This window comes from Raphanus sativus, unplaced genomic scaffold, assembly GCF_000801105.2.
Source record: "Raphanus sativus cultivar WK10039 unplaced genomic scaffold, ASM80110v3 Scaffold2057, whole genome shotgun sequence".
Lineage (NCBI taxonomy): Eukaryota > Viridiplantae > Streptophyta > Magnoliopsida > Brassicales > Brassicaceae > Raphanus > Raphanus sativus.
In genome coordinates this window covers 7,622-17,655 of record NW_026617366.1, presented here as the reverse complement: position 1 = coordinate 17,655, position 10,034 = coordinate 7,622, and the positions used below count along the sequence as shown (strand labels likewise).

At 29.1% G+C, this 10,034-nt stretch overlaps 1 long non-coding RNA gene across 1 annotated transcript; it reads right to left on the bottom strand.

Moving 5' to 3' along the window:
- Positions 1–1,180: 1,180 nt before the first annotated feature.
- On the bottom strand, positions 1,181–2,459 carry LOC130505172 (uncharacterized). The gene is made up of 4 exons (XR_008941581.1): positions 2,171–2,459; positions 1,828–2,004; positions 1,637–1,737; positions 1,181–1,376 (listed from the first exon to the last, which is right to left on the bottom strand). It is a non-coding gene; the product is annotated as an uncharacterized LOC130505172 (long non-coding RNA).
- Between the last annotated feature and the right edge of the window lie 7,575 nt (positions 2,460–10,034).

Here is a 10,034-nt window from a genome sequence, read left to right as displayed (position 1 = left end):
ATGAGCCCTATCTCTACAAACACTGTTCTGACGGCAATATATAGAAGATGCGTATCTGAAAATTGAAATTCCAAACATTATCTACCAATGCCATAGCTCTGATTACGCAGGACACTTCGCCACTTTTAAAACAGTTTCCAAAATTCTCCAAGCAGGATTTTGGTGGCCAACAACATTCGCGATGTTAATGCTCATATAGCACGATATGACAGATGTCAGCGGAGAGGAAAAATAAGCAAGAGACATGAGATGGAACAAAAATTTATCTTGGAAGTCGAGGTCTTCGACTGTTGGGGAATAGATTTTATGGGTCCTTTCCCATCTTCTTATGGCAACAAATATATCCTAGTCGCTGTAGACTACGTCTCAAAATGGGTTGAGGCAGTAGCTTCTCCTACAAATGATGCGTCCGTAGTTATCAAACTTTTCAAGAGCATCATTTTCCCAAGATTGGAGTTCCAAGAATAGTCATTAGTGACGGTGGATCACATTTCATAAACAAAGTTTCGACAGATTACTTGAGAAACATGGTGTCCACCATCGAGTAGCTACACCCTATCACCCACAAACAAGTGGACAAGTGGAAGTGTCGAACCGACAAATCAAGGAAATCTTGAAAAAGACTGTCCGAATAGATAGGAAAGATTGGTCTCGCAAATTGGACAATGCCTTATGGGCATATCGGACCGCCTATAAAACACCACTGGATACGACACCCTTCACTTGCTGTACGGAAAATCATACCATTTCACTACAAGAAATGAGCTAAACAGCTACTGAATTTTTTATAAGCTAGAAAAGATAATTTCTAGCTAAAATGTAGAAGGCAACGGATGGCGACGGATAGAAACGGTGGCCTCAGCACCGACGCTAAACTTGAACCGTAGCCAATCTGTGACCAGCTCGCAATGGATTCGCAAGAACAACGGTCGTAGCTAATTGCGATAACATGGCTACTGCTTTATCCGTAGCTCATTAGCGACGTTTTTGGCTAAAAATTTTCGTGTCTAAATAGCTACAACATTTAACTACAAAAAGTTGTAGCAAACTAGCAAATATAGCTGTGGATTTATTCAAATGTTAGATTCGAATATATCAACAAATAATTTAAAATTTATTTGTAATAACAAAATATGACTATTAACGATTTAAAAATTATATTATTATTAGAAATCTGAAATTGTCAAAAACATAACAGAAATGTCGATTTTGAGCTTCTAGTACACAAACAAGAAGCTAAACTTAAAAGTGAAAACTAAAAACATAACAAAAGTTCAAGCTGTGGAAAGAAGATCAAGCACTTGAGTGTCCACTTTAGGAGGAAGCGTTCTACCCTCCCTCTCGAACTCTTCTCACAGCCGTTCTTCTTCAGCAACCTGTAAGATTAACAATGTCGTTAGACTTCTATCTGAAAAGGAATGGTACTAAAGATGTGAAATCAAGAACACCAAAAGACATGAGAAATATGTCTGGCTGAAATAAGTTTGTCTGGCTGAGGAAACAACATAGTAGAAAGTAGAAACCCCATGATCGCTGTTAATTCATTTTAGATCTTGGAGCAACACCATCTAACACCAAATTTGAAAGCTACAAAATTTATGTTAGAAGGTAAAAAAAAGAAACGTTTACCACTTACCAATAGACATATAGAGAAGTTCCTCGGCAGCACCATCACAAAAGTCTATCGAGATAGTCAAACAAACACTTAAACACCTTCTCAAAGGTAGTCGGAGATAGCTGGAACGTAAACACAGTTATTAAGCAGAGAAAGGGTAAAAGAGAAACAACAAAAACAAAACTTACTTCGCTGTCAGAAGGATATCTTACCAAAGAGACCATCTTTCTTCTCAGGGTGGAGAGTTGGCTGGTTCGTTGTGTAGGTGCTCGTAGTACCACTTCGGGGCTTCGCAGTGAAAAGCCCGGTGGAGCACAAGGATTCGCGTTCTTCTAAAATTTTGATAGTAGCTCTTTGCCGGGAAACTACCTCTTTCTGGTGGATGCATACTACAAATAACAGAAGAGATCTGAGTCAATGAATCACATTGTTTAATAAGAGACTTAAAAGGATATGGAAACGCAGAGACTTAACCCCAAATCGATTTTGAAATATAAACCCTAAACTGACTGAAAACTCAGAGACTGAAAGAAGAAATGAGAAGAATATGAATACCCTGGATAGATTGAAGACGCAAAGGTTGACATAAGCAATTAACCCCAAATCGATTTTTATTTAAAAAGCCTACTTTAATTGAAAATCGCAGAGATATACTGCGAATCGATTTGAAAACATAAACTCAAACCTAAACGGCTAAAGCTATTAACCAAATCAAAATAGCAAGAACAACCAATTGCAAAATGATTTTTGAAAAGAGAGTTATGCGTTGAGAGAAGCTGTGGTGATTTTTGCAAATGAGAAGTGAGATTAGGTGGGAATTTCTCGGAGAAGAGTGTCTTTTGATCAGAAGAAAAGTTAAGGTAAGGTTTAGAATAATATATTTTGTCGCAGAGATTTTAAAAATTACTAGATTAAAACGCGGGATTATTTATTTTTTAAATATCTAATTTTGTGATATAAAATTTATGATTAATTTTTTTATAATGCGTTTTTGTAAAATTTTTAATAGTTGTTTATATGTTTTAGGATGATCAATATCTAAAAAAATAATATTTTTTGAAAATAATATTTTTTGAAAATAATTATTAATTTTTTGCAAAATTGAAACCGAACTCGAAACCCATATACTAAAACGTTTAATATGAAAAAGAGAAGTAAATGTATTGGACTCAAATCATATCCAAACTATGATAGATTTATTGAACCTAAATTATAGATTTACTTAGGAAACATACTTTTTTGGTCAACTCCTTTATAAATACAAAAATCCCAATTTTACTATCTAAAAACACATTATCTCTTCTCATTTCTCTTATATCTCTGTTTAACCTTTAACTAAAAATCTAATTACTTTTTTGGTTATTCGGCAAATAAGTTATTTTATTTATCTGTTTGAATATTTTCAGATCTATTTTTTGTAATGCAAAAAATCTTGTAATTATATTTGGAAATATGTGCACAATCGGTTATATTAAATGATATAGATTGTTGCTTAAAACGATTCTACGCAATTTTTAAAAAATAAAAGAACTTATATAAGTGAGTAACATGCGACTATAAATAACTCAAATAATTAAGGACATAATCTTATTAAAGATTCTGCTTTAATAGTATAGATATATGAGTATTGCATAAATTAAAATAATGAATGATCCCATTAGTTATATCTTTGGCACTGACATAAATAAATTTTTTTTTTAAGAATTAATAAATATGTTGGGATAAAAAATATATTATGATATGGATGTATGGGTAAACTATATAATCTCACAGTAACAAAAAATGCAAAAGTATATATAATCTCTATCATATCATTTATTTTGAATAAAAATACTCCACCAGTTTGAATAATAACTGATCGTAGTAGAAGATTTGTCGTGATTCACTATGGTAACAAAATTTTTCTTTGACAAATATATAGGAATTATTTATGTATACCTTGTATATTCAAAGTGCGGGTATTTTCTAGTTGATCATTTTTATATATCTACGAATCTATAACTTAATAATTTTATATTTTATTATAATTTGAGTTTCATATGGTGGTTTCATATCAGATGCAAACTTGAACAAATAGACCCTATATATAACCCATATATAGCATATATTAACATATATAATCTGTTAATATTATTAGTTTCCTAAATTTAATCTAACGCCCTATATAAATATACATATATGAGAATCATATTGTATAATATGTCTATTTATACCTTCTTTCATTACTTTTAAAATATTTTTAATTTCTTAAAATTAATATAATTTTTAATGCTAAAAATATATTTGAAAATATTTTGCTGAGGGATATAATTTTGTTAATTTTTTAGAAAAGAAATTTATAAGTTAAATTAAAGGATTTTATATATTGTTTGTTAAGATATTTATTTACATATTAAGGTATTTCAGACATATTTATAATATTAATTTTACGTACTGAATTTTCATTTCAAACATTTTAAATTTAATAAATTTTCATTATTACTTTTATAAAATATATATTGTGTTTCCCTTTATTGTATCAAACAAATTTTTTATTCTCTTTGTATTAAATATTTTTGATATATATACATATATATATTTACAAACGATGTAGTAAAAAATATATTGTTTATTGCTCAAGTCTGAAACATTACATAAACATAGATAAAAACTAACTATTTCTAGCATTTTAAAAGTACAATGTATATAATTGATACATTATAGTTTGATGTGTAAATATGTCGTGTTCCCCTTGCTATTATGAATACAATGTTAAAATTAATATTCATTTGAGTATAATTTGCAAAATCGATCAAACAAAAAAAAATCACAACAAACAAAAACTTAAGAATTAAGCTAAAGGTTTGATATAAATTTGTAAACGGAAACGTTGTTCTATCATTGATGTAGCTTCTTTTTGTTATCTGTTTTGCTTTATATGGGCCTAGAGAATGTGTTATAGTCGATGGTTTTGATAAATTAATTTGTTTTTTAGTTAGGGATATTTCCTTATTTATTTATTGTAATTAAAGCAAAGAAAAAGCTAATGGCATGGAATTATAATTATCTTAGAAAATCAAGGGCAGAATCCTAGTAGAAATTCTGTTTTAATAGTATAGATTATGGCGCTGCTTTAATATTTTTGGTGAAATATTTACGCGGCCATCGCGAAAAAAACTGACGTGAAAACGATTATGTCCAGCGCCAAGCATTCGTTTTGCGGAAATTGACAATATACTTTTCATTAATTTCATTTATTTTGTTCTCTATGTATCTTTGTAAGATTACTATGTGATAAACTAGACTTATGCATATATTTCTACATATCTCTACCCAGAATTTTTATATGGCTACTTCCTTATAAATTACATATGTATCATTCTATTTAAACTTTGTACTATATCTAAATAATATATATCGTCAGGAAAATTCAGTATGCAGCAATACTATAACATTTTTAAATCCAAAACTTAATTATATAATACACAATTAGTTGTTTTACTTCCTTAAAATATGAGAGGATATTATAGGTTTATGGTTTAGAGGTTCATGGTTAAGGGTTTTGGGGGTTTATGGTTTAGAGGTTCATTCATGGGTTAGGGTTTGAAAACTTCTATAAAGAACTTTCAAAATTTTTTAAAAACTCTACTTACGTAAAAGAGAATAAATATGAAATTTTCTTAAAATAATACCAACCGAAAAAGAAAAACAATTTAGAAATATTACCAGAGACACACATGCGTCTATATATTGTCCTCCATGCTTATAAATTTCATACATCTAGATCATCAATAATTCGACAAACATTTGTAGGTAGTAGTTGCTAAATAGAAAATTATAGCAACGATTTATCTTTAGCCAAGACGTAGCTATTTAGCTACAGACCACCGACAGAATCAGTCTCTAGCTATATAGCTACGGATTATTACATTTAGCAACAGATTTAGCTACAAAAAATAAATTATGTGTTCCGTTGCTATCTCTAGCTATATTTGTAGCTACTAAATTTGGCTACGGAAATGCCGTCGCCAGTCCGTAACTAGTTTAATGAATTCTTGTAGTGTTTACCAGTTGAACTGGAGCACAAAGCAGCCTGGGCAACCAAATTGTTAAATTTTGATATTAAGCCATCTGCCGAGAGACGACTAATTCAGCTCAACGAGCTCGATGAAATTCGACAGTTGGCATATGAAAATTCGAAGTTATATAAGGAACGAACAAAAGCTTATCACGATAAGAAGATCCTATCTAGACGCTTTGAACTGAATGATCAAGTTCTCTTATATAACTCCAGATTAAACCTTTTCCCTGGAAAACTAAAATCTCGTTGGTCAGGACCTTTTACAATTAAGGAAGTAAAACCTTCCGGAGCACTAACGATCGTTAGTGAAGAAGGCGACAAGTTTACAGTAAACGGGCAGCGAGTAAAGCATTATTGGGCAAAACCACCAGATATAAAGCCCATTTCGCTGCTACTACCCGGTGATAACTAAAAACAGTTACCCTAAGTCGAGCTAAAGACTTTAAACGAAGCGCTGAATGGGAGGCAACGCATTTTTCTTTTGACTTTTATATTTTTTATTTAATATTTTTATCCCTATTTTAACTTTTATTTTCAATCTTCATTTCATTTTCATTTATTTCATCTAGTTAGAAATTTTTATTATTAGCTAGTCACATTTAGATTATCTCTATCGCATTCATTTTCACATATGCATTAAATCGAACGATGGCACGAATGTTGTATCGATCGACACGGGGATGTCGAGGCAACTTCTCATTTAAATATCTAATTTTGTGATATAAAATTTATGATTAATTTTTTTATAATGCGTTTTGTAACATTTTTAATAGTTGTTTATATGTTTTAGGATGATCAATATCTAAAAAATAATATTTTTTGAAAATAATAATTTTTGAAAATAATTATTAATTTTTTGAAAAATTGAAACCGAACTCGAAACCCATATACTAAAACGTTTAATATGAAAAAGAGAAGTAAATGTATTGGACTCAAATCATATCCAAACTATGATAGATTTATTGAACCTAAATTATAGATTTACTTAGGAAACATACTTTTTGGTCAACTCCTTTATAAATACAAAAATCCCAATTTTACTATCTAAAAACACATTATCTCTTCTCATTTCTCTTATATCTCTGTTTAACCTTTAACTAAAAATCTAATTACTTTTTTGGTTATTCGGCAAATAAGTTATTTTATTTATCTGTTTGAATATTTTCAGATCTATTTTTTGTAATGCAAAAAATCTTGTAATTATATTTGGAAATATGTGCACAATCGGTTATATTAAATGATATAGATTGTTGCTTAAAACTATTCTACGCAATTTTTAAAAAATAAAAGAAACTTATATAAGTGAGTAACATGCGACTATAAATAACTCAAATAATTAAGGACATAATCTTATTAAAGATTCTGCTTTAATAGTATAGATATATGAGTATTGCATAAATTAAAATAATGAATGATCCCATTAGTTATATCTTTGGCACTGACATAAATAAATTTTTTTTTTTAAGAATTAATAAATATGTTGGGATAAAAAATATATTATGATATGGATGTATGGGTAAACTATATAATCTCACAGTAACAAAAAATGCAAAAGTATATATAATCTCTATCATATCATTTATTTTGAATAAAAATACTCCACCAGTTTGAATAATAACTGATCGTAGTAGAAGATTTGTCGTGATTCACTATGGTAACAAAATTTTTCTTTGACAAATATATAGGAATTATTTATGTATACCTTGTATATTCAAAGTGCGGGTATTTTCTAGTTGATCATTTTTATATATCTACGAATCTATAACTTAATAATTTATATTTTATTATAATTTGAGTTTCATATGGTGGTTTCATATCAGATGCAAACTTGAACAAATAGACCCTATATATAACCCATATATAGCATATATTAACATATATAATCTGTTAATATTATTAGTTTCCTAAATTTAATCTAACGCCCTATATAAATATACATATATGAGAATCATATTGTATAATATGTCTATTTATACCTTCTTTCATTACTTTTAAAATATTTTTAATTTCTTAAAAATTAATATAATTTTTAATGCTAAAAATATATTTGAAAATATTTTGCTGAGGGATATAATTTTGTTAATTTTTTAGAAAAGAAATTTATAAGTTAAATTAAAGGATTTTATATATTGTTTGTTAAGATATTTATTTACACATTAAGGTATTTCAGACATATTTATAATATTAATTTTACGTACTGAATTTTCATTTCAAACATTTTAAATTTAATAAATTTTCATTATTACTTTTATAAAATATATATTGTGTTTCCCTTTATTGTATCAAACAAATTTTTATTCTCTTTGTATTAAATATTTTTGATATATATACATATATATATTTACAAACGATGTAGTAAAAAATATATTGTTTATTGCTCAAGTCTGAAACATTACATAAACATAGATAAAAACTAACTATTTCTAGCATTTTAAAAGTACAATGTATATAATTGATACATTATAGTTTGATGTGTAAATATGTCGTGTTCCCCTTGCTATTATGAATACAATGTTAAAATTAATATTCATTTGAGTATAATTTGAAAAATCGATCAAACAAAAAAAAATCACAACAAACAAAAACTTAAGAATTAAGCTAAAGGTTTGATATAAATTTGTAAACGGAAACGTTGTTCTATCATTGATGTAGGTTCTTTTTGTTATCTGTTTTGCTTTATATGGGCCTAGAGAATGTGTTATAGTCGATGGTTTTGATAAATTAATTTGTTTTTTAGTTAGGGATATTTCCTTATTTATTTATTGTAATTAAAGCAAAGAAAAAGCTAATGGCATGGAATTATAATTATCTTAGAAAATCAAGGGCAGAATCCTAGTAGGAATTCTGTTTTAATAGTATAGATTTATGGCGCTGCTTTAATATTTTGGTGAAATATTTACGCGGCCATCGCGGAAAAAACTGACGTGAAAACGATTATGTCCAGCGCCAAGCATTCGTTTTGCGGAAATTGACAATATACTTTTCATTAATTTCATTTATTTTGTTCTCTATGTATCTTTGTAAGATTACTATGTGATAAACTAGACTTATGCATATATTTCTACATATCTCTACCCAGAATTTTTATATGGCTACTTCCTTATAAATTACATATGTATCATTCTATTTAAACTTTGTACTATATCTAAATAATATATATCGTCAGGAAAATTCAGTATGCAGCAATACTATAACATTTTTAAATCCAAAACTTAATTATATAATACACAATTAGTTGTTTTACTTCCTTAAAATATGAGAGGATATTATAGGTTTATGGTTTAGAGGTTCATGGTTAAGGGTTTTGGGGGTTTATGGTTTAGAGGTTCATTCATGGGTTAGGGTTTGAAAACTTCTATAAAGAACTTTCAAAATTTTTTAAAAACTCTACTTACGTAAAAGAGAATAAATATGAAATTTTCTTAAAATAATACCAACCGAAAAAGAAAAACAATTTAGAAATATTACCAGAGACACACATGCGTCTATATATTGTCCTCCATGCTTATAAATTTCATACATCTAGATCATCAATAATTCGACAAACATTTGTAGGTAGTAGTTGCTAAATAGAAAATTATAGCAACGATTTATCTTTAGCCAAGACGTAGCTATTTAGCTACAGACCACCGACAGAATCAGTCTCTAGCTATATAGCTACGGATTATTACATTTAGCAACAGATTTAGCTACAAAAAATAAATTATGTGTTCCGTTGCTATCTCTAGCTATATTTGTAGCTACTAAATTTGGCTACGGAAATGCCGTCGCCAGTCCGTAACTAGTTTAATGAATTCTTGTAGTGTTTACCAGTTGAAATGGAGCACAAAGCAGCCTGGGCAACCAAATTGTTAAATTTTGATATTAAGCCATCTGCCGAGAGACGACTAATTCAGCTCAACGAGCTCGATGAAATTCGACATTTGGCATATGAAAATTCGAAGTTATATAAGGAACGAACAAAAGCTTATCACGATAAGAAGATCCTATCTAGACGCTTTGAACTGAATGATCAAGTTCTCTTATATAACTCCAGATTAAACCTTTTCCCTGGAAAACTAAAATCTCGTTGGTCAGGACCTTTTACAATTAAGGAAGTAAAACCTTCCGGAGCACTAACGATCGTTAGTGAAGAAGGCGACAAGTTTACAGTAAACGGGCAGCGAGTAAAGCATTATTGGGCAAAACCACCAGATATAAAGCCCATTTCGCTGCTACTACCCGGTGATAACTAAAAACAGTTACCCTAAGTCGAGCTAAAGACTTTAAACGAAGCGCTGAATGGGAGGCAACGCATTTTTCTTTTGACTTTTATATTTTTTATTTAATATTTTTATCCCTATTTTAACTTTTATTTTC